Source organism: Bufo bufo, unplaced genomic scaffold, assembly GCF_905171765.1.
Source record: "Bufo bufo unplaced genomic scaffold, aBufBuf1.1, whole genome shotgun sequence".
NCBI lineage: Eukaryota > Metazoa > Chordata > Amphibia > Anura > Bufonidae > Bufo > Bufo bufo.
The window spans coordinates 240,587-264,169 of record NW_024400105.1 but is presented as its reverse complement, the minus strand read 5'-3'; the positions used below and the strand labels follow the sequence as shown (position 1 = coordinate 264,169).

Sequence of the window (23,583 nt, the reverse complement as noted above, 5' to 3'; positions counted from 1 at the left end):
ATGCAACGGGCATGGTTTTTAAAAGATGGTACCGTCCCTCTCTAAATGCTCCTGTTCTTCTGTGTCCCCCTAAACATTATGCGGTCCTAGAAAAAACGGTCAGACTCCTACGCCTCCAAGAATTGGAGCCTGACATTTTGGGGGACCAGAGAAAAGTGTCAAAACTGTGTCGAAAGAATGAGGAGGTAGTGACAGTTTCCAATTTCTCGCAGGATAGATCCAAAAAAGTGTGGCGGAACGTATACGGGAAGTTTCTAGCAAATATCCACAAGGATCTGTCCTGGGCAATCGCCCACCAGTGCCTCCCTACCCGTGAGTTTCAATATAGGCGAGGGCTGGTGGCGAGAGCCAGATGTCCAAGAGACAGATGTGGAGATGATGAGACGGTGCTGCACTTGTTCTGGAACTGTCACTACGCTCAGGAGATTTGGAAGAGAGCGGGCCTTCTTTTTAAATGGATATGTGGTCTTAAAGATTTTAATCACGAATACGTTTTATATGGACTTTTTACTTGCCCTACACCCAAGCAACAAAGAGTTTGCTGGATGATTATTAACTGTTTTAAAAATGCCATTTGGAAGACTAGAAATATTTTAATATTTAAGCGTGATGACATTGATGTAAGAAACTGTATGAAAATGGCTTTGAGTGAATTATATATTTATTTCTTAAGAGATAAGAAAAATATGGGCATAAAAGAAGCCAATTCTTTATGGTGTTTAGCAGCCTGGAACACAATTGTATTATAACTTATATTCTTTACCATTGTCTTAATGTAATATAATATTTATGTTTTTATTATACCCCTGTTTCTTTTGTCAAAACTTATACTTTAATAAAGTTATGTTGAAACCTTATCTGTTCTTATCAGTTTAATATCTGATACGTCCCCTATCTGGGGACCATATATTAAATGGATTTTTCGAACAGGGAGATGGAAAAAGAGCTTGCTCTGTCCACTCCACGCATTGACCTGGTATTGCAGTACCTCCAGGACCGGTGCACCCCTTCTAATCCAGTATGAAAAAACAGAATGAAATTGAAATGGATTGCAAGCATCATCCTTCCAGCCAAGCAAGTGGAAAGTTGTGTGTGTCGTGCCTCCTTCAGCTTCTCCTCTGTCTGCCCAGTCAGTGCAGTGTTGCTTTTTGCATATAATACCTGCATCTAGTCTGTCAATCTCCTAATTGCATCAGCTGTCGGTTGTTTCCAGCACCAAGCAACCCATTCAGCCCCAGTGTCGTCACACACACCCTGGATCCAATTAAGACTGATGATTGGTTAATTGGCTTATCACCTGAATGAATTGTTTGGACCTCCCCTCCTCCACGTTTGATTTGGGCCTGTTGTGCACACCTCGGAGGGTTGCTGAGTCGTCTCTGGCAGGCAATTGACCCTTTTTTGTATCAAGTTGGCTGGATGTAACCATTTAGCTTTTGCAGTGCTTCAATAAATGAGTAAAGTTTGCCTGTGTCTCCCTCTTGTGGATCTTTTGAACTGGATTACTTAGTGGCTAAAAAGTAGCCCAGCACTTCCTATGCAGCTGGACCTACCTTGTCTGTTCAATGGACGGAACACTGCGCGTGTCACAAGAGCCTTGTCAGGTCAAGAGGTCAAAGAGGTCAAGTAAGGTCAGCTATTGGATGACATCACAAGGGCCCTGATGGAACACTCAACAATGGTGCCGTGACATCACAATCAACAATGGTTATCCTTTTTTTTTTTTTTTTTTTTTTTTCCTTTCACTCACTACTATTCCTATCATGCTTTCTGCTTGGCGTGCTTTGGCACCGCACCAGGAATTTCGTGCGAAGAAAAGGCGTGTCCAAAAGTCGCGTGTGGGCGGAGCTATGCAGATAGCAAACACGAAAAGAAGCATGCTGGTGTGACTTCTGTGCGTAGGACGCGCGTGAACGTTTTCCCCGGTTTGTGAGAGAAAGAAGCCTCCCGGACTGTGTATTGGGCTGGGGACAGTAGTCTATTGCCTTCATTAGTGCTCTGCATTGGGGACCATCGGCCTGTACTGCGAACCCTTTTCAGGTTATCGCTTCTCGGCCTTTTGGCTAAGATCAAGTGTAGTATCTGTTCTTATCAGTTTAATATCTGATACGTCCCCTATCTGGGGACCATATATTAAATGGATTTTTCGAACAGGGAGATGGAAAAAGAGCTTGCTCTGTCCACTCCACGCATTGACCTGGTATTGCAGTACCTCCAGGACCGGTGCACCCCTTCTAATCCAGTATGAAAAAACAGAATGAAATTGAAATGGATTGCAAGCATCATCCTTCCAGCCAAGCAAGTGGAAAGTTGTGTGTGTCGTGCCTCCTTCAGCTTCTCCTCTGTCTGCCCAGTCAGTGCAGTGTTGCTTTTTGCATATAATACCTGCATCTAGTCTGTCAATCTCCTAATTGCATCAGCTGTCGGTTGTTTCCAGCACCAAGCAACCCATTCAGCCCCAGTGTCGTCACACACACCCTGGATCCAATTAAGACTGATGATTGGTTAATTGGCTTATCACCTGAATGAATTGTTTGGACCTCCCCTCCTCCACGTTTGATTTGGGCCTGTTGTGCACACCTCGGAGGGTTGCTGAGTCGTCTCTGGCAGGCAATTGACCCTTTTTTGTATCAAGTTGGCTGGATGTAACCATTTAGCTTTTGCAGTGCTTCAATAAATGAGTAAAGTTTGCCTGTGTCTCCCTCTTGTGGATCTTTTGAACTGGATTACTTAGTGGCTAAAAAGTAGCCCAGCACTTCCTATGCAGCTGGACCTACCTTGTCTGTTCAATGGACGGAACACTGCGCGTGTCACAAGAGCCTTGTCAGGTCAAGAGGTCAAAGAGGTCAAGTAAGGTCAGCTATTGGATGACATCACAAGGGCCCTGATGGAACACTCAACAATGGTGCCGTGACATCACAATCAACAATGGTTATCCTTTTTTTTTTTTTTTTTTTTTTTCCTTTCACTCACTACTATTCCTATCATGCTTTCTGCTTGGCGTGCTTTGGCACCGCACCAGGAATTTCGTGCGAAGAAAAGGCGTGTCCAAAAGTCGCGTGTGGGCGGAGCTATGCAGATAGCAAACACGAAAAGAAGCATGCTGGTGTGACTTCTGTGCGTAGGACGCGCGTGAACGTTTTCCCCGGTTTGTGAGAGAAAGAAGCCTCCCGGACTGTGTATTGGGCTGGGGACAGTAGTCTATTGCCTTCATTAGTGCTCTGCATTGGGGACCATCGGCCTGTACTGCGAACCCTTTTCAGGTTATCGCTTCTCGGCCTTTTGGCTAAGATCAAGTGTAGTATCTGTTCTTATCAGTTTAATATCTGATACGTCCCCTATCTGGGGACCATATATTAAATGGATTTTTCGAACAGGGAGATGGAAAAAGAGCTTGCTCTGTCCACTCCACGCATTGACCTGGTATTGCAGTACCTCCAGGACCGGTGCACCCCTTCTAATCCAGTATGAAAAAACAGAATGAAATTGAAATGGATTGCAAGCATCATCCTTCCAGCCAAGCAAGTGGAAAGTTGTGTGTGTCGTGCCTCCTTCAGCTTCTCCTCTGTCTGCCCAGTCAGTGCAGTGTTGCTTTTTGCATATAATACCTGCATCTAGTCTGTCAATCTCCTAATTGCATCAGCTGTCGGTTGTTTCCAGCACCAAGCAACCCATTCAGCCCCAGTGTCGTCACACACACCCTGGATCCAATTAAGACTGATGATTGGTTAATTGGCTTATCACCTGAATGAATTGTTTGGACCTCCCCTCCTCCACGTTTGATTTGGGCCTGTTGTGCACACCTCGGAGGGTTGCTGAGTCGTCTCTGGCAGGCAATTGACCCTTTTTTGTATCAAGTTGGCTGGATGTAACCATTTAGCTTTTGCAGTGCTTCAATAAATGAGTAAAGTTTGCCTGTGTCTCCCTCTTGTGGATCTTTTGAACTGGATTACTTAGTGGCTAAAAAGTAGCCCAGCACTTCCTATGCAGCTGGACCTACCTTGTCTGTTCAATGGACGGAACACTGCGCGTGTCACAAGAGCCTTGTCAGGTCAAGAGGTCAAAGAGGTCAAGTAAGGTCAGCTATTGGATGACATCACAAGGGCCCTGATGGAACACTCAACAATGGTGCCGTGACATCACAATCAACAATGGTTATCCTTTTTTTTTTTTTTTTTTTTTTTCCTTTCACTCACTACTATTCCTATCATGCTTTCTGCTTGGCGTGCTTTGGCACCGCACCAGGAATTTCGTGCGAAGAAAAGGCGTGTCCAAAAGTCGCGTGTGGGCGGAGCTATGCAGATAGCAAACACGAAAAGAAGCATGCTGGTGTGACTTCTGTGCGTAGGACGCGCGTGAACGTTTTCCCCGGTTTGTGAGAGAAAGAAGCCTCCCGGACTGTGTATTGGGCTGGGGACAGTAGTCTATTGCCTTCATTAGTGCTCTGCATTGGGGACCATCGGCCTGTACTGCGAACCCTTTTCAGGTTATCGCTTCTCGGCCTTTTGGCTAAGATCAAGTGTAGTATCTGTTCTTATCAGTTTAATATCTGATACGTCCCCTATCTGGGGACCATATATTAAATGGATTTTTCGAACAGGGAGATGGAAAAAGAGCTTGCTCTGTCCACTCCACGCATTGACCTGGTATTGCAGTACCTCCAGGACCGGTGCACCCCTTCTAATCCAGTATGAAAAAACAGAATGAAATTGAAATGGATTGCAAGCATCATCCTTCCAGCCAAGCAAGTGGAAAGTTGTGTGTGTCGTGCCTCCTTCAGCTTCTCCTCTGTCTGCCCAGTCAGTGCAGTGTTGCTTTTTGCATATAATACCTGCATCTAGTCTGTCAATCTCCTAATTGCATCAGCTGTCGGTTGTTTCCAGCACCAAGCAACCCATTCAGCCCCAGTGTCGTCACACACACCCTGGATCCAATTAAGACTGATGATTGGTTAATTGGCTTATCACCTGAATGAATTGTTTGGACCTCCCCTCCTCCACGTTTGATTTGGGCCTGTTGTGCACACCTCGGAGGGTTGCTGAGTCGTCTCTGGCAGGCAATTGACCCTTTTTTGTATCAAGTTGGCTGGATGTAACCATTTAGCTTTTGCAGTGCTTCAATAAATGAGTAAAGTTTGCCTGTGTCTCCCTCTTGTGGATCTTTTGAACTGGATTACTTAGTGGCTAAAAAGTAGCCCAGCACTTCCTATGCAGCTGGACCTACCTTGTCTGTTCAATGGACGGAACACTGCGCGTGTCACAAGAGCCTTGTCAGGTCAAGAGGTCAAAGAGGTCAAGTAAGGTCAGCTATTGGATGACATCACAAGGGCCCTGATGGAACACTCAACAATGGTGCCGTGACATCACAATCAACAATGGTTATCCTTTTTTTTTTTTTTTTTTTTTTCCTTTCACTCACTACTATTCCTATCATGCTTTCTGCTTGGCGTGCTTTGGCACCGCACCAGGAATTTCGTGCGAAGAAAAGGCGTGTCCAAAAGTCGCGTGTGGGCGGAGCTATGCAGATAGCAAACACGAAAAGAAGCATGCTGGTGTGACTTCTGTGCGTAGGACGCGCGTGAACGTTTTCCCCGGTTTGTGAGAGAAAGAAGCCTCCCGGACTGTGTATTGGGCTGGGGACAGTAGTCTATTGCCTTCATTAGTGCTCTGCATTGGGGACCATCGGCCTGTACTGCGAACCCTTTTCAGGTTATCGCTTCTCGGCCTTTTGGCTAAGATCAAGTGTAGTATCTGTTCTTATCAGTTTAATATCTGATACGTCCCCTATCTGGGGACCATATATTAAATGGATTTTTCGAACAGGGAGATGGAAAAAGAGCTTGCTCTGTCCACTCCACGCATTGACCTGGTATTGCAGTACCTCCAGGACCGGTGCACCCCTTCTAATCCAGTATGAAAAAACAGAATGAAATTGAAATGGATTGCAAGCATCATCCTTCCAGCCAAGCAAGTGGAAAGTTGTGTGTGTCGTGCCTCCTTCAGCTTCTCCTCTGTCTGCCCAGTCAGTGCAGTGTTGCTTTTTGCATATAATACCTGCATCTAGTCTGTCAATCTCCTAATTGCATCAGCTGTCGGTTGTTTCCAGCACCAAGCAACCCATTCAGCCCCAGTGTCGTCACACACACCCTGGATCCAATTAAGACTGATGATTGGTTAATTGGCTTATCACCTGAATGAATTGTTTGGACCTCCCCTCCTCCACGTTTGATTTGGGCCTGTTGTGCACACCTCGGAGGGTTGCTGAGTCGTCTCTGGCAGGCAATTGACCCTTTTTTGTATCAAGTTGGCTGGATGTAACCATTTAGCTTTTGCAGTGCTTCAATAAATGAGTAAAGTTTGCCTGTGTCTCCCTCTTGTGGATCTTTTGAACTGGATTACTTAGTGGCTAAAAAGTAGCCCAGCACTTCCTATGCAGCTGGACCTACCTTGTCTGTTCAATGGACGGAACACTGCGCGTGTCACAAGAGCCTTGTCAGGTCAAGAGGTCAAAGAGGTCAAGTAAGGTCAGCTATTGGATGACATCACAAGGGCCCTGATGGAACACTCAACAATGGTGCCGTGACATCACAATCAACAATGGTTATCCTTTTTTTTTTTTTTTTTTTTTTTCCTTTCACTCACTACTATTCCTATCATGCTTTCTGCTTGGCGTGCTTTGGCACCGCACCAGGAATTTCGTGCGAAGAAAAGGCGTGTCCAAAAGTCGCGTGTGGGCGGAGCTATGCAGATAGCAAACACGAAAAGAAGCATGCTGGTGTGACTTCTGTGCGTAGGACGCGCGTGAACGTTTTCCCCGGTTTGTGAGAGAAAGAAGCCTCCCGGACTGTGTATTGGGCTGGGGACAGTAGTCTATTGCCTTCATTAGTGCTCTGCATTGGGGACCATCGGCCTGTACTGCGAACCCTTTTCAGGTTATCGCTTCTCGGCCTTTTGGCTAAGATCAAGTGTAGTATCTGTTCTTATCAGTTTAATATCTGATACGTCCCCTATCTGGGGACCATATATTAAATGGATTTTTCGAACAGGGAGATGGAAAAAGAGCTTGCTCTGTCCACTCCACGCATTGACCTGGTATTGCAGTACCTCCAGGACCGGTGCACCCCTTCTAATCCAGTATGAAAAAACAGAATGAAATTGAAATGGATTGCAAGCATCATCCTTCCAGCCAAGCAAGTGGAAAGTTGTGTGTGTCGTGCCTCCTTCAGCTTCTCCTCTGTCTGCCCAGTCAGTGCAGTGTTGCTTTTTGCATATAATACCTGCATCTAGTCTGTCAATCTCCTAATTGCATCAGCTGTCGGTTGTTTCCAGCACCAAGCAACCCATTCAGCCCCAGTGTCGTCACACACACCCTGGATCCAATTAAGACTGATGATTGGTTAATTGGCTTATCACCTGAATGAATTGTTTGGACCTCCCCTCCTCCACGTTTGATTTGGGCCTGTTGTGCACACCTCGGAGGGTTGCTGAGTCGTCTCTGGCAGGCAATTGACCCTTTTTTGTATCAAGTTGGCTGGATGTAACCATTTAGCTTTTGCAGTGCTTCAATAAATGAGTAAAGTTTGCCTGTGTCTCCCTCTTGTGGATCTTTTGAACTGGATTACTTAGTGGCTAAAAAGTAGCCCAGCACTTCCTATGCAGCTGGACCTACCTTGTCTGTTCAATGGACGGAACACTGCGCGTGTCACAAGAGCCTTGTCAGGTCAAGAGGTCAAAGAGGTCAAGTAAGGTCAGCTATTGGATGACATCACAAGGGCCCTGATGGAACACTCAACAATGGTGCCGTGACATCACAATCAACAATGGTTATCCTTTTTTTTTTTTTTTTTTTTTTTCCTTTCACTCACTACTATTCCTATCATGCTTTCTGCTTGGCGTGCTTTGGCACCGCACCAGGAATTTCGTGCGAAGAAAAGGCGTGTCCAAAAGTCGCGTGTGGGCGGAGCTATGCAGATAGCAAACACGAAAAGAAGCATGCTGGTGTGACTTCTGTGCGTAGGACGCGCGTGAACGTTTTCCCCGGTTTGTGAGAGAAAGAAGCCTCCCGGACTGTGTATTGGGCTGGGGACAGTAGTCTATTGCCTTCATTAGTGCTCTGCATTGGGGACCATCGGCCTGTACTGCGAACCCTTTTCAGGTTATCGCTTCTCGGCCTTTTGGCTAAGATCAAGTGTAGTATCTGTTCTTATCAGTTTAATATCTGATACGTCCCCTATCTGGGGACCATATATTAAATGGATTTTTCGAACAGGGAGATGGAAAAAGAGCTTGCTCTGTCCACTCCACGCATTGACCTGGTATTGCAGTACCTCCAGGACCGGTGCACCCCTTCTAATCCAGTATGAAAAAACAGAATGAAATTGAAATGGATTGCAAGCATCATCCTTCCAGCCAAGCAAGTGGAAAGTTGTGTGTGTCGTGCCTCCTTCAGCTTCTCCTCTGTCTGCCCAGTCAGTGCAGTGTTGCTTTTTGCATATAATACCTGCATCTAGTCTGTCAATCTCCTAATTGCATCAGCTGTCGGTTGTTTCCAGCACCAAGCAACCCATTCAGCCCCAGTGTCGTCACACACACCCTGGATCCAATTAAGACTGATGATTGGTTAATTGGCTTATCACCTGAATGAATTGTTTGGACCTCCCCTCCTCCACGTTTGATTTGGGCCTGTTGTGCACACCTCGGAGGGTTGCTGAGTCGTCTCTGGCAGGCAATTGACCCTTTTTTGTATCAAGTTGGCTGGATGTAACCATTTAGCTTTTGCAGTGCTTCAATAAATGAGTAAAGTTTGCCTGTGTCTCCCTCTTGTGGATCTTTTGAACTGGATTACTTAGTGGCTAAAAAGTAGCCCAGCACTTCCTATGCAGCTGGACCTACCTTGTCTGTTCAATGGACGGAACACTGCGCGTGTCACAAGAGCCTTGTCAGGTCAAGAGGTCAAAGAGGTCAAGTAAGGTCAGCTATTGGATGACATCACAAGGGCCCTGATGGAACACTCAACAATGGTGCCGTGACATCACAATCAACAATGGTTATCCTTTTTTTTTTTTTTTTTTTTTTTCCTTTCACTCACTACTATTCCTATCATGCTTTCTGCTTGGCGTGCTTTGGCACCGCACCAGGAATTTCGTGCGAAGAAAAGGCGTGTCCAAAAGTCGCGTGTGGGCGGAGCTATGCAGATAGCAAACACGAAAAGAAGCATGCTGGTGTGACTTCTGTGCGTAGGACGCGCGTGAACGTTTTCCCCGGTTTGTGAGAGAAAGAAGCCTCCCGGACTGTGTATTGGGCTGGGGACAGTAGTCTATTGCCTTCATTAGTGCTCTGCATTGGGGACCATCGGCCTGTACTGCGAACCCTTTTCAGGTTATCGCTTCTCGGCCTTTTGGCTAAGATCAAGTGTAGTATCTGTTCTTATCAGTTTAATATCTGATACGTCCCCTATCTGGGGACCATATATTAAATGGATTTTTCGAACAGGGAGATGGAAAAAGAGCTTGCTCTGTCCACTCCACGCATTGACCTGGTATTGCAGTACCTCCAGGACCGGTGCACCCCTTCTAATCCAGTATGAAAAAACAGAATGAAATTGAAATGGATTGCAAGCATCATCCTTCCAGCCAAGCAAGTGGAAAGTTGTGTGTGTCGTGCCTCCTTCAGCTTCTCCTCTGTCTGCCCAGTCAGTGCAGTGTTGCTTTTTGCATATAATACCTGCATCTAGTCTGTCAATCTCCTAATTGCATCAGCTGTCGGTTGTTTCCAGCACCAAGCAACCCATTCAGCCCCAGTGTCGTCACACACACCCTGGATCCAATTAAGACTGATGATTGGTTAATTGGCTTATCACCTGAATGAATTGTTTGGACCTCCCCTCCTCCACGTTTGATTTGGGCCTGTTGTGCACACCTCGGAGGGTTGCTGAGTCGTCTCTGGCAGGCAATTGACCCTTTTTTGTATCAAGTTGGCTGGATGTAACCATTTAGCTTTTGCAGTGCTTCAATAAATGAGTAAAGTTTGCCTGTGTCTCCCTCTTGTGGATCTTTTGAACTGGATTACTTAGTGGCTAAAAAGTAGCCCAGCACTTCCTATGCAGCTGGACCTACCTTGTCTGTTCAATGGACGGAACACTGCGCGTGTCACAAGAGCCTTGTCAGGTCAAGAGGTCAAAGAGGTCAAGTAAGGTCAGCTATTGGATGACATCACAAGGGCCCTGATGGAACACTCAACAATGGTGCCGTGACATCACAATCAACAATGGTTATCCTTTTTTTTTTTTTTTTTTTTTTTCCTTTCACTCACTACTATTCCTATCATGCTTTCTGCTTGGCGTGCTTTGGCACCGCACCAGGAATTTCGTGCGAAGAAAAGGCGTGTCCAAAAGTCGCGTGTGGGCGGAGCTATGCAGATAGCAAACACGAAAAGAAGCATGCTGGTGTGACTTCTGTGCGTAGGACGCGCGTGAACGTTTTCCCCGGTTTGTGAGAGAAAGAAGCCTCCCGGACTGTGTATTGGGCTGGGGACAGTAGTCTATTGCCTTCATTAGTGCTCTGCATTGGGGACCATCGGCCTGTACTGCGAACCCTTTTCAGGTTATCGCTTCTCGGCCTTTTGGCTAAGATCAAGTGTAGTATCTGTTCTTATCAGTTTAATATCTGATACGTCCCCTATCTGGGGACCATATATTAAATGGATTTTTCGAACAGGGAGATGGAAAAAGAGCTTGCTCTGTCCACTCCACGCATTGACCTGGTATTGCAGTACCTCCAGGACCGGTGCACCCCTTCTAATCCAGTATGAAAAAACAGAATGAAATTGAAATGGATTGCAAGCATCATCCTTCCAGCCAAGCAAGTGGAAAGTTGTGTGTGTCGTGCCTCCTTCAGCTTCTCCTCTGTCTGCCCAGTCAGTGCAGTGTTGCTTTTTGCATATAATACCTGCATCTAGTCTGTCAATCTCCTAATTGCATCAGCTGTCGGTTGTTTCCAGCACCAAGCAACCCATTCAGCCCCAGTGTCGTCACACACACCCTGGATCCAATTAAGACTGATGATTGGTTAATTGGCTTATCACCTGAATGAATTGTTTGGACCTCCCCTCCTCCACGTTTGATTTGGGCCTGTTGTGCACACCTCGGAGGGTTGCTGAGTCGTCTCTGGCAGGCAATTGACCCTTTTTTGTATCAAGTTGGCTGGATGTAACCATTTAGCTTTTGCAGTGCTTCAATAAATGAGTAAAGTTTGCCTGTGTCTCCCTCTTGTGGATCTTTTGAACTGGATTACTTAGTGGCTAAAAAGTAGCCCAGCACTTCCTATGCAGCTGGACCTACCTTGTCTGTTCAATGGACGGAACACTGCGCGTGTCACAAGAGCCTTGTCAGGTCAAGAGGTCAAAGAGGTCAAGTAAGGTCAGCTATTGGATGACATCACAAGGGCCCTGATGGAACACTCAACAATGGTGCCGTGACATCACAATCAACAATGGTTATCCTTTTTTTTTTTTTTTTTTTTTTTCCTTTCACTCACTACTATTCCTATCATGCTTTCTGCTTGGCGTGCTTTGGCACCGCACCAGGAATTTCGTGCGAAGAAAAGGCGTGTCCAAAAGTCGCGTGTGGGCGGAGCTATGCAGATAGCAAACACGAAAAGAAGCATGCTGGTGTGACTTCTGTGCGTAGGACGCGCGTGAACGTTTTCCCCGGTTTGTGAGAGAAAGAAGCCTCCCGGACTGTGTATTGGGCTGGGGACAGTAGTCTATTGCCTTCATTAGTGCTCTGCATTGGGGACCATCGGCCTGTACTGCGAACCCTTTTCAGGTTATCGCTTCTCGGCCTTTTGGCTAAGATCAAGTGTAGTATCTGTTCTTATCAGTTTAATATCTGATACGTCCCCTATCTGGGGACCATATATTAAATGGATTTTTCGAACAGGGAGATGGAAAAAGAGCTTGCTCTGTCCACTCCACGCATTGACCTGGTATTGCAGTACCTCCAGGACCGGTGCACCCCTTCTAATCCAGTATGAAAAAACAGAATGAAATTGAAATGGATTGCAAGCATCATCCTTCCAGCCAAGCAAGTGGAAAGTTGTGTGTGTCGTGCCTCCTTCAGCTTCTCCTCTGTCTGCCCAGTCAGTGCAGTGTTGCTTTTTGCATATAATACCTGCATCTAGTCTGTCAATCTCCTAATTGCATCAGCTGTCGGTTGTTTCCAGCACCAAGCAACCCATTCAGCCCCAGTGTCGTCACACACACCCTGGATCCAATTAAGACTGATGATTGGTTAATTGGCTTATCACCTGAATGAATTGTTTGGACCTCCCCTCCTCCACGTTTGATTTGGGCCTGTTGTGCACACCTCGGAGGGTTGCTGAGTCGTCTCTGGCAGGCAATTGACCCTTTTTTGTATCAAGTTGGCTGGATGTAACCATTTAGCTTTTGCAGTGCTTCAATAAATGAGTAAAGTTTGCCTGTGTCTCCCTCTTGTGGATCTTTTGAACTGGATTACTTAGTGGCTAAAAAGTAGCCCAGCACTTCCTATGCAGCTGGACCTACCTTGTCTGTTCAATGGACGGAACACTGCGCGTGTCACAAGAGCCTTGTCAGGTCAAGAGGTCAAAGAGGTCAAGTAAGGTCAGCTATTGGATGACATCACAAGGGCCCTGATGGAACACTCAACAATGGTGCCGTGACATCACAATCAACAATGGTTATCCTTTTTTTTTTTTTTTTTTTTTTCCTTTCACTCACTACTATTCCTATCATGCTTTCTGCTTGGCGTGCTTTGGCACCGCACCAGGAATTTCGTGCGAAGAAAAGGCGTGTCCAAAAGTCGCGTGTGGGCGGAGCTATGCAGATAGCAAACACGAAAAGAAGCATGCTGGTGTGACTTCTGTGCGTAGGACGCGCGTGAACGTTTTCCCCGGTTTGTGAGAGAAAGAAGCCTCCCGGACTGTGTATTGGGCTGGGGACAGTAGTCTATTGCCTTCATTAGTGCTCTGCATTGGGGACCATCGGCCTGTACTGCGAACCCTTTTCAGGTTATCGCTTCTCGGCCTTTTGGCTAAGATCAAGTGTAGTATCTGTTCTTATCAGTTTAATATCTGATACGTCCCCTATCTGGGGACCATATATTAAATGGATTTTTCGAACAGGGAGATGGAAAAAGAGCTTGCTCTGTCCACTCCACGCATTGACCTGGTATTGCAGTACCTCCAGGACCGGTGCACCCCTTCTAATCCAGTATGAAAAAACAGAATGAAATTGAAATGGATTGCAAGCATCATCCTTCCAGCCAAGCAAGTGGAAAGTTGTGTGTGTCGTGCCTCCTTCAGCTTCTCCTCTGTCTGCCCAGTCAGTGCAGTGTTGCTTTTTGCATATAATACCTGCATCTAGTCTGTCAATCTCCTAATTGCATCAGCTGTCGGTTGTTTCCAGCACCAAGCAACCCATTCAGCCCCAGTGTCGTCACACACACCCTGGATCCAATTAAGACTGATGATTGGTTAATTGGCTTATCACCTGAATGAATTGTTTGGACCTCCCCTCCTCCACGTTTGATTTGGGCCTGTTGTGCACACCTCGGAGGGTTGCTGAGTCGTCTCTGGCAGGCAATTGACCCTTTTTTGTATCAAGTTGGCTGGATGTAACCATTTAGCTTTTGCAGTGCTTCAATAAATGAGTAAAGTTTGCCTGTGTCTCCCTCTTGTGGATCTTTTGAACTGGATTACTTAGTGGCTAAAAAGTAGCCCAGCACTTCCTATGCAGCTGGACCTACCTTGTCTGTTCAATGGACGGAACACTGCGCGTGTCACAAGAGCCTTGTCAGGTCAAGAGGTCAAAGAGGTCAAGTAAGGTCAGCTATTGGATGACATCACAAGGGCCCTGATGGAACACTCAACAATGGTGCCGTGACATCACAATCAACAATGGTTATCCTTTTTTTTTTTTTTTTTTTTTTTCCTTTCACTCACTACTATTCCTATCATGCTTTCTGCTTGGCGTGCTTTGGCACCGCACCAGGAATTTCGTGCGAAGAAAAGGCGTGTCCAAAAGTCGCGTGTGGGCGGAGCTATGCAGATAGCAAACACGAAAAGAAGCATGCTGGTGTGACTTCTGTGCGTAGGACGCGCGTGAACGTTTTCCCCGGTTTGTGAGAGAAAGAAGCCTCCCGGACTGTGTATTGGGCTGGGGACAGTAGTCTATTGCCTTCATTAGTGCTCTGCATTGGGGACCATCGGCCTGTACTGCGAACCCTTTTCAGGTTATCGCTTCTCGGCCTTTTGGCTAAGATCAAGTGTAGTATCTGTTCTTATCAGTTTAATATCTGATACGTCCCCTATCTGGGGACCATATATTAAATGGATTTTTCGAACAGGGAGATGGAAAAAGAGCTTGCTCTGTCCACTCCACGCATTGACCTGGTATTGCAGTACCTCCAGGACCGGTGCACCCCTTCTAATCCAGTATGAAAAAACAGAATGAAATTGAAATGGATTGCAAGCATCATCCTTCCAGCCAAGCAAGTGGAAAGTTGTGTGTGTCGTGCCTCCTTCAGCTTCTCCTCTGTCTGCCCAGTCAGTGCAGTGTTGCTTTTTGCATATAATACCTGCATCTAGTCTGTCAATCTCCTAATTGCATCAGCTGTCGGTTGTTTCCAGCACCAAGCAACCCATTCAGCCCCAGTGTCGTCACACACACCCTGGATCCAATTAAGACTGATGATTGGTTAATTGGCTTATCACCTGAATGAATTGTTTGGACCTCCCCTCCTCCACGTTTGATTTGGGCCTGTTGTGCACACCTCGGAGGGTTGCTGAGTCGTCTCTGGCAGGCAATTGACCCTTTTTTGTATCAAGTTGGCTGGATGTAACCATTTAGCTTTTGCAGTGCTTCAATAAATGAGTAAAGTTTGCCTGTGTCTCCCTCTTGTGGATCTTTTGAACTGGATTACTTAGTGGCTAAAAAGTAGCCCAGCACTTCCTATGCAGCTGGACCTACCTTGTCTGTTCAATGGACGGAACACTGCGCGTGTCACAAGAGCCTTGTCAGGTCAAGAGGTCAAAGAGGTCAAGTAAGGTCAGCTATTGGATGACATCACAAGGGCCCTGATGGAACACTCAACAATGGTGCCGTGACATCACAATCAACAATGGTTATCCTTTTTTTTTTTTTTTTTTTTTTTCCTTTCACTCACTACTATTCCTATCATGCTTTCTGCTTGGCGTGCTTTGGCACCGCACCAGGAATTTCGTGCGAAGAAAAGGCGTGTCCAAAAGTCGCGTGTGGGCGGAGCTATGCAGATAGCAAACACGAAAAGAAGCATGCTGGTGTGACTTCTGTGCGTAGGACGCGCGTGAACGTTTTCCCCGGTTTGTGAGAGAAAGAAGCCTCCCGGACTGTGTATTGGGCTGGGGACAGTAGTCTATTGCCTTCATTAGTGCTCTGCATTGGGGACCATCGGCCTGTACTGCGAACCCTTTTCAGGTTATCGCTTCTCGGCCTTTTGGCTAAGATCAAGTGTAGTATCTGTTCTTATCAGTTTAATATCTGATACGTCCCCTATCTGGGGACCATATATTAAATGGATTTTTCGAACAGGGAGATGGAAAAAGAGCTTGCTCTGTCCACTCCACGCATTGACCTGGTATTGCAGTACCTCCAGGACCGGTGCACCCCTTCTAATCCAGTATGAAAAAACAGAATGAAATTGAAATGGATTGCAAGCATCATCCTTCCAGCCAAGCAAGTGGAAAGTTGTGTGTGTCGTGCCTCCTTCAGCTTCTCCTCTGTCTGCCCAGTCAGTGCAGTGTTGCTTTTTGCATATAATACCTGCATCTAGTCTGTCAATCTCCTAATTGCATCAGCTGTCGGTTGTTTCCAGCACCAAGCAACCCATTCAGCCCCAGTGTCGTCACACACACCCTGGATCCAATTAAGACTGATGATTGGTTAATTGGCTTATCACCTGAATGAATTGTTTGGACCTCCCCTCCTCCACGTTTGATTTGGGCCTGTTGTGCACACCTCGGAGGGTTGCTGAGTCGTCTCTGGCAGGCAATTGACCCTTTTTTGTATCAAGTTGGCTGGATGTAACCATTTAGCTTTTGCAGTGCTTCAATAAATGAGTAAAGTTTGCCTGTGTCTCCCTCTTGTGGATCTTTTGAACTGGATTACTTAGTGGCTAAAAAGTAGCCCAGCACTTCCTATGCAGCTGGACCTACCTTGTCTGTTCAATGGACGGAACACTGCGCGTGTCACAAGAGCCTTGTCAGGTCAAGAGGTCAAAGAGGTCAAGTAAGGTCAGCTATTGGATGACATCACAAGGGCCCTGATGGAACACTCAACAATGGTGCCGTGACATCACAATCAACAATGGTTATCCTTTTTTTTTTTTTTTTTTTTTTTCCTTTCACTCACTACTATTCCTATCATGCTTTCTGCTTGGCGTGCTTTGGCACCGCACCAGGAATTTCGTGCGAAGAAAAGGCGTGTCCAAAAGTCGCGTGTGGGCGGAGCTATGCAGATAGCAAACACGAAAAGAAGCATGCTGGTGTGACTTCTGTGCGTAGGACGCGCGTGAACGTTTTCCCCGGTTTGTGAGAGAAAGAAGCCTCCCGGACTGTGTATTGGGCTGGGGACAGTAGTCTATTGCCTTCATTAGTGCTCTGCATTGGGGACCATCGGCCTGTACTGCGAACCCTTTTCAGGTTATCGCTTCTCGGCCTTTTGGCTAAGATCAAGTGTAGTATCTGTTCTTATCAGTTTAATATCTGATACGTCCCCTATCTGGGGACCATATATTAAATGGATTTTTCGAACAGGGAGATGGAAAAAGAGCTTGCTCTGTCCACTCCACGCATTGACCTGGTATTGCAGTACCTCCAGGACCGGTGCACCCCTTCTAATCCAGTATGAAAAAACAGAATGAAATTGAAATGGATTGCAAGCATCATCCTTCCAGCCAAGCAAGTGGAAAGTTGTGTGTGTCGTGCCTCCTTCAGCTTCTCCTCTGTCTGCCCAGTCAGTGCAGTGTTGCTTTTTGCATATAATACCTGCATCTAGTCTGTCAATCTCCTAATTGCATCAGCTGTCGGTTGTTTCCAGCACCAAGCAACCCATTCAGCCCCAGTGTCGTCACACACACCCTGGATCCAATTAAGACTGATGATTGGTTAATTGGCTTATCACCTGAATGAATTGTTTGGACCTCCCCTCCTCCACGTTTGATTTGGGCCTGTTGTGCACACCTCGGAGGGTTGCTGAGTCGTCTCTGGCAGGCAATTGACCCTTTTTTGTATCAAGTTGGCTGGATGTAACCATTTAGCTTTTGCAGTGCTTCAATAAATGAGTAAAGTTTGCCTGTGTCTCCCTCTTGTGGATCTTTTGAACTGGATTACTTAGTGGCTAAAAAGTAGCCCAGCACTTCCTATGCAGCTGGACCTACCTTGTCTGTTCAATGGACGGAACACTGCGCGTGTCACAAGAGCCTTGTCAGGTCAAGAGGTCAAAGAGGTCAAGTAAGGTCAGCTATTGGATGACATCACAAGGGCCCTGATGGAACACTCAACAATGGTGCCGTGACATCACAATCAACAATGGTTATCCTTTTTTTTTTTTTTTTTTTTTTCCTTTCACTCACTACTATTCCTATCATGCTTTCTGCTTGGCGTGCTTTGGCACCGCACCAGGAATTTCGTGCGAAGAAAAGGCGTGTCCAAAAGTCGCGTGTGGGCGGAGCTATGCAGATAGCAAACACGAAAAGAAGCATGCTGGTGTGACTTCTGTGCGTAGGACGCGCGTGAACGTTTTCCCCGGTTTGTGAGAGAAAGAAGCCTCCCGGACTGTGTATTGGGCTGGGGACAGTAGTCTATTGCCTTCATTAGTGCTCTGCATTGGGGACCATCGGCCTGTACTGCGAACCCTTTTCAGGTTATCGCTTCTCGGCCTTTTGGCTAAGATCAAGTGTAGTATCTGTTCTTATCAGTTTAATATCTGATACGTCCCCTATCTGGGGACCATATATTAAATGGATTTTTCGAACAGGGAGATGGAAAAAGAGCTTGCTCTGTCCACTCCACGCATTGACCTGGTATTGCAGTACCTCCAGGACCGGTGCACCCCTTCTAATCCAGTATGAAAAAACAGAATGAAATTGAAATGGATTGCAAGCATCATCCTTCCAGCCAAGCAAGTGGAAAGTTGTGTGTGTCGTGCCTCCTTCAGCTTCTCCTCTGTCTGCCCAGTCAGTGCAGTGTTGCTTTTTGCATATAATACCTGCATCTAGTCTGTCAATCTCCTAATTGCATCAGCTGTCGGTTGTTTCCAGCACCAAGCAACCCATTCAGCCCCAGTGTCGTCACACACACCCTGGATCCAATTAAGACTGATGATTGGTTAATTGGCTTATCACCTGAATGAATTGTTTGGACCTCCCCTCCTCCACGTTTGATTTGGGCCTGTTGTGCACACCTCGGAGGGTTGCTGAGTCGTCTCTGGCAGGCAATTGACCCTTTTTTGTATCAAGTTGGCTGGATGTAACCATTTAGCTTTTGCAGTGCTTCAATAAATGAGTAAAGTTTGCCTGTGTCTCCCTCTTGTGGATCTTTTGAACTGGATTACTTAGTGGCTAAAAAGTAGCCCAGCACTTCCTATGCAGCTGGACCTACCTTGTCTGTTCAATGGACGGAACACTGCGCGTGTCACAAGAGCCTTGTCAGGTCAAGAGGTCAAAGAGGTCAAGTAAGGTCAGCTATTGGATGACATCACAAGGGCCCTGATGGAACACTCAACAATGGTGCCGTGACATCACAATCAACAATGGTTATCCTTTTTTTTTTTTTTTTTTTTTTCCTTTCACTCACTACTATTCCTATCATGCTTTCTGCTTGGCGTGCTTTGGCACCGCACCAGGAATTTCGTGCGAAGAAAAGGCGTGTCCAAAAGTCGCGTGTGGGCGGAGCTATGCAGATAGCAAACACGAAAAGAAGCATGCTGGTGTGACTTCTGTGCGTAGGACGCGCGTGAACGTTTTCCCCGGTTTGTGAGAGAAAGAAGCCTCCCGGACTGTGTATTGGGCTGGGGACAGTAGTCTATTGCCTTCATTAGTGCTCTGCATTGGGGACCATCGGCCTGTACTGCGAACCCTTTTCAGGTTATCGCTTCTCGGCCTTTTGGCTAAGATCAAGTGTAGTATCTGTTCTTATCAGTTTAATATCTGATACGTCCCCTATCTGGGGACCATATATTAAATGGATTTTTCGAACAGGGAGATGGAAAAAGAGCTTGCTCTGTCCACTCCACGCATTGACCTGGTATTGCAGTACCTCCAGGACCGGTGCACCCCTTCTAATCCAGTATGAAAAAACAGAATGAAATTGAAATGGATTGCAAGCATCATCCTTCCAGCCAAGCAAGTGGAAAGTTGTGTGTGTCGTGCCTCCTTCAGCTTCTCCTCTGTCTGCCCAGTCAGTGCAGTGTTGCTTTTTGCATATAATACCTGCATCTAGTCTGTCAATCTCCTAATTGCATCAGCTGTCGGTTGTTTCCAGCACCAAGCAACCCATTCAGCCCCAGTGTCGTCACACACACCCTGGATCCAATTAAGACTGATGATTGGTTAATTGGCTTATCACCTGAATGAATTGTTTGGACCTCCCCTCCTCCACGTTTGATTTGGGCCTGTTGTGCACACCTCGGAGGGTTGCTGAGTCGTCTCTGGCAGGCAATTGACCCTTTTTTGTATCAAGTTGGCTGGATGTAACCATTTAGCTTTTGCAGTGCTTCAATAAATGAGTAAAGTTTGCCTGTGTCTCCCTCTTGTGGATCTTTTGAACTGGATTACTTAGTGGCTAAAAAGTAGCCCAGCACTTCCTATGCAGCTGGACCTACCTTGTCTGTTCAATGGACGGAACACTGCGCGTGTCACAAGAGCCTTGTCAGGTCAAGAGGTCAAAGAGGTCAAGTAAGGTCAGCTATTGGATGACATCACAAGGGCCCTGATGGAACACTCAACAATGGTGCCGTGACATCACAATCAACAATGGTTATCCTTTTTTTTTTTTTTTTTTTTTTCCTTTCACTCACTACTATTCCTATCATGCTTTCTGCTTGGCGTGCTTTGGCACCGCACCAGGAATTTCGTGCGAAGAAAAGGCGTGTCCAAAAGTCGCGTGTGGGCGGAGCTATGCAGATAGCAAACACGAAAAGAAGCATGCTGGTGTGACTTCTGTGCGTAGGACGCGCGTGAACGTTTTCCCCGGTTTGTGAGAGAAAGAAGCCTCCCGGACTGTGTATTGGGCTGGGGACAGTAGTCTATTGCCTTCATTAGTGCTCTGCATTGGGGACCATCGGCCTGTACTGCGAACCCTTTTCAGGTTATCGCTTCTCGGCCTTTTGGCTAAGATCAAGTGTAGGGATACATCGGTCTTAGTCAGAAGGTGCCTGGGGTACCCGTCTCCTCTGCCTTGGAGGTTGGGGCCGCGCTGAAAAGTTCGGTCCTGCCTCCTTGCTGCTATTGGGGAGCGGCTTAGTCCCTGGGCAACGAGGAGCGATCACCTGCCTGCTACTTCGGTGGTAGGGCGCTACCAGTCCCTGGAACGTGGTCTTCGCTTGCTGGATGGAAGAATCGCCGGAAATGGAGATCCAGGATCCTGTGTTGGACGAAGTTCCGTCATTTGAAAGGCTCAAGAATGGCGTTCGGTTCCTGTTATTGGATACCAAGAAGAAGGAGAAAGGACTCGTATTTTTGGTGGAAGAAATTCTGTTTGGCCTTATAGAGGTACGGAAAGACATGATATTATCCATGCTTGAATTCCCAAGGCGTGGGATGTTTGATGTCATCTTCGCTACAGAAGATATATGTGCAGTTGTGGCAAAAAGACTGGAACATTTCAGATTGAGTCCGGTTATGAATGGAGTCAAGGTGATATTGCACTTTCCCAGAAGGGAGAGAGTTTTGACTGTGAGAATGTACAGCCCATACGTGGCTGAAGAAGACATTGTGACTTTCTTACTGAGGTTTTGTGACAAAGTTGATTGTAGTGGTAAAATCTACAATAAGTATGGGATCTGGTCCACAAAGTGGAAATTTTTTGTAAAATTTAAAGAGAGTTCTGAAGGAGAAGTTGTGTTTCCACCAAGTAGATTTAAACTTGGGAGTGTAAACGGTGACCTTTTCTTTAACGGAATGCAGGAATTCTGTAAAAATTGTAAAAGATACGGTCATGAAAAAGATACTTGTACTAACCAGTGGTGTTTGAGATGTGAGGAGTTTGGTCACTTAGCAGCGAATTGCAAAAAAGAAAAGAAATGTAATTTATGCGGTGAAAACGGTCATGTTTACTTGTCCTGTCCAAAGAGGAAAGGAGAAGAAACAAAAAGAAAGAGAAGAGAAGAGAGTAAACAGAGAAAAGAGGAAAGCCAAGGTGGTATTAGGAGAGTGGTGAAGGAAAGTGAGAGAGAAGAAAAGAAAATAGAGGTGAGAGAGAAAAAAGAAGTGAGGAAAGAAGTGAGAAAAGGAGAAAAAGAGGAAAAAGAAGGGAGAAAAGAAGAGAAAGGGAAAACTGGGTTTCAATACGAAACCGGGAGTGGAGAAGTAGGAAAAGAAATAGAAGAACTTACAAAAACAGGCATTGATCTGGGATGCTTGTTTAGTAAAGTAAGGAAGCTATTAGGAGAACAAAGAGTCAAGTTTTTTGAGTATTATAAGGTCCCTCAGTGTCATCAAGGGGGAGTACCAGAAAATATAAGTGCAGATATGATTTTGCATAGGAATGTGTTAAGGTTAATGGCATATTATGCCTGGAAGGGGGGTCTAAGACCAGGCTGAAAAGAATGGGAAAATTTGTGTTTCTTTTGTTGTTATATGTTTGTCATGTTTGTTAATATTATTTTTTTAGAAAATAAGAAATATAAATAAAAATTAAAAAAGAAAGTTGGTATGGATGATGAGGCGTGGGGCATAAAAAGTGTCTAGTACAATTATGCCGCGTCTTCTGACGCATCAACTAAAAAAAAAAATCTGTTCTTATCAGTTTAATATCTGATACGTCCCCTATCTGGGGACCATATATTAAATGGATTTTTCGAACAGGGAGATGGAAAAAGAGCTTGCTCTGTCCACTCCACGCATTGACCTGGTATTGCAGTACCTCCAGGACCGGTGCACCCCTTCTAATCCAGTATGAAAAAACAGAATGAAATTGAAATGGATTGCAAGCATCATCCTTCCAGCCAAGCAAGTGGAAAGTTGTGTGTGTCGTGCCTCCTTCAGCTTCTCCTCTGTCTGCCCAGTCAGTGCAGTGTTGCTTTTTGCATATAATACCTGCATCTAGTCTGTCAATCTCCTAATTGCATCAGCTGTCGGTTGTTTCCAGCACCAAGCAACCCATTCAGCCCCAGTGTCGTCACACACACCCTGGATCCAATTAAGACTGATGATTGGTTAATTGGCTTATCACCTGAATGAATTGTTTGGACCTCCCCTCCTCCACGTTTGATTTGGGCCTGTTGTGCACACCTCGGAGGGTTGCTGAGTCGTCTCTGGCAGGCAATTGACCCTTTTTTGTATCAAGTTGGCTGGATGTAACCATTTAGCTTTTGCAGTGCTTCAATAAATGAGTAAAGTTTGCCTGTGTCTCCCTCTTGTGGATCTTTTGAACTGGATTACTTAGTGGCTAAAAAGTAGCCCAGCACTTCCTATGCAGCTGGACCTACCTTGTCTGTTCAATGGACGGAACACTGCGCGTGTCACAAGAGCCTTGTCAGGTCAAGAGGTCAAAGAGGTCAAGTAAGGTCAGCTATTGGATGACATCACAAGGGCCCTGATGGAACACTCAACAATGGTGCCGTGACATCACAATCAACAATGGTTATCCTTTTTTTTTTTTTTTTTTTTTTCCTTTCACTCACTACTATTCCTATCATGCTTTCTGCTTGGCGTGCTTTGGCACCGCACCAGGAATTTCGTGCGAAGAAAAGGCGTGTCCAAAAGTCGCGTGTGGGCGGAGCTATGCAGATAGCAAACACGAAAAGAAGCATGCTGGTGTGACTTCTGTGCGTAGGACGCGCGTGAACGTTTTCCCCGGTTTGTGAGAGAAAGAAGCCTCCCGGACTGTGTATTGGGCTGGGGACAGTAGTCTATTGCCTTCATTAGTGCTCTGCATTGGGGACCATCGGCCTGTACTGCGAACCCTTTTCAGGTTATCGCTTCTCGGCCTTTTGGCTAAGATCAAGTGTAGTATCTGTTCTTATCAGTTTAATATCTGATACGTCCCCTATCTGGGGACCATATATTAAATGGATTTTTCGAACAGGGAGATGGAAAAAGAGCTTGCTCTGTCCACTCCACGCATTGACCTGGTATTGCAGTACCTCCAGGACCGGTGCACCCCTTCTAATCCAGTATGAAAAAACAGAATGAAATTGAAATGGATTGCAAGCATCATCCTTCCAGCCAAGCAAGTGGAAAGTTGTGTGTGTCGTGCCTCCTTCAGCTTCTCCTCTGTCTGCCCAGTCAGTGCAGTGTTGCTTTTTGCATATAATACCTGCATCTAGTCTGTCAATCTCCTAATTGCAT

General features: G+C 46.0%; 18 non-coding genes across 18 annotated transcripts; all 18 read left to right on the top strand.

The window, feature by feature from the left end:
* Positions 1-827: 827 nt before the first annotated feature.
* LOC120983539 lies at positions 828-1,010 on the top strand. Its single transcript, XR_005775114.1, has one exon. It is a non-coding gene; the product is annotated as a U2 spliceosomal RNA (small nuclear RNA).
* Positions 1,011-2,043: 1,033 nt separating this feature from the next.
* Positions 2,044-2,234, top strand: LOC120983490. The gene has a single exon (XR_005775067.1). It is a non-coding gene; the product is annotated as a U2 spliceosomal RNA (small nuclear RNA).
* A 1,032-nt stretch (positions 2,235-3,266) lies between these two features.
* On the top strand, positions 3,267-3,457 carry LOC120983489. The gene has a single exon (XR_005775066.1). It is a non-coding gene; the product is annotated as a U2 spliceosomal RNA (small nuclear RNA).
* A 1,032-nt stretch (positions 3,458-4,489) lies between these two features.
* LOC120983488 lies at positions 4,490-4,680 on the top strand. Its single transcript, XR_005775065.1, has one exon. It is a non-coding gene; the product is annotated as a U2 spliceosomal RNA (small nuclear RNA).
* Positions 4,681-5,711: 1,031 nt separating this feature from the next.
* Positions 5,712-5,902, top strand: LOC120983487. The gene has a single exon (XR_005775064.1). It is a non-coding gene; the product is annotated as a U2 spliceosomal RNA (small nuclear RNA).
* Positions 5,903-6,934: 1,032 nt separating this feature from the next.
* LOC120983486 lies at positions 6,935-7,125 on the top strand. Its single transcript, XR_005775063.1, has one exon. It is a non-coding gene; the product is annotated as a U2 spliceosomal RNA (small nuclear RNA).
* A 1,032-nt stretch (positions 7,126-8,157) lies between these two features.
* Positions 8,158-8,348, top strand: LOC120983484. Its single transcript, XR_005775061.1, has one exon. It is a non-coding gene; the product is annotated as a U2 spliceosomal RNA (small nuclear RNA).
* Positions 8,349-9,380: 1,032 nt separating this feature from the next.
* On the top strand, positions 9,381-9,571 carry LOC120983483. Its single transcript, XR_005775060.1, has one exon. It is a non-coding gene; the product is annotated as a U2 spliceosomal RNA (small nuclear RNA).
* A 1,032-nt stretch (positions 9,572-10,603) lies between these two features.
* Positions 10,604-10,794, top strand: LOC120983482. The gene has a single exon (XR_005775059.1). It is a non-coding gene; the product is annotated as a U2 spliceosomal RNA (small nuclear RNA).
* Positions 10,795-11,826: 1,032 nt separating this feature from the next.
* On the top strand, positions 11,827-12,017 carry LOC120983481. Its single transcript, XR_005775058.1, has one exon. It is a non-coding gene; the product is annotated as a U2 spliceosomal RNA (small nuclear RNA).
* A 1,031-nt stretch (positions 12,018-13,048) lies between these two features.
* LOC120983480 lies at positions 13,049-13,239 on the top strand. Its single transcript, XR_005775057.1, has one exon. It is a non-coding gene; the product is annotated as a U2 spliceosomal RNA (small nuclear RNA).
* Positions 13,240-14,271: 1,032 nt separating this feature from the next.
* LOC120983628 lies at positions 14,272-14,462 on the top strand. Its single transcript, XR_005775169.1, has one exon. It is a non-coding gene; the product is annotated as a U2 spliceosomal RNA (small nuclear RNA).
* A 1,032-nt stretch (positions 14,463-15,494) lies between these two features.
* Positions 15,495-15,685, top strand: LOC120983627. Its single transcript, XR_005775168.1, has one exon. It is a non-coding gene; the product is annotated as a U2 spliceosomal RNA (small nuclear RNA).
* A 1,032-nt stretch (positions 15,686-16,717) lies between these two features.
* Positions 16,718-16,908, top strand: LOC120983626. Its single transcript, XR_005775167.1, has one exon. It is a non-coding gene; the product is annotated as a U2 spliceosomal RNA (small nuclear RNA).
* A 1,031-nt stretch (positions 16,909-17,939) lies between these two features.
* Positions 17,940-18,130, top strand: LOC120983625. Its single transcript, XR_005775166.1, has one exon. It is a non-coding gene; the product is annotated as a U2 spliceosomal RNA (small nuclear RNA).
* A 1,031-nt stretch (positions 18,131-19,161) lies between these two features.
* Positions 19,162-19,352, top strand: LOC120983624. Its single transcript, XR_005775165.1, has one exon. It is a non-coding gene; the product is annotated as a U2 spliceosomal RNA (small nuclear RNA).
* Positions 19,353-21,982: 2,630 nt separating this feature from the next.
* On the top strand, positions 21,983-22,178 carry LOC120983533. The gene has a single exon (XR_005775108.1). It is a non-coding gene; the product is annotated as a U2 spliceosomal RNA (small nuclear RNA).
* A 1,031-nt stretch (positions 22,179-23,209) lies between these two features.
* On the top strand, positions 23,210-23,400 carry LOC120983622. The gene has a single exon (XR_005775163.1). It is a non-coding gene; the product is annotated as a U2 spliceosomal RNA (small nuclear RNA).
* Positions 23,401-23,583: the final 183 nt, after the last annotated feature.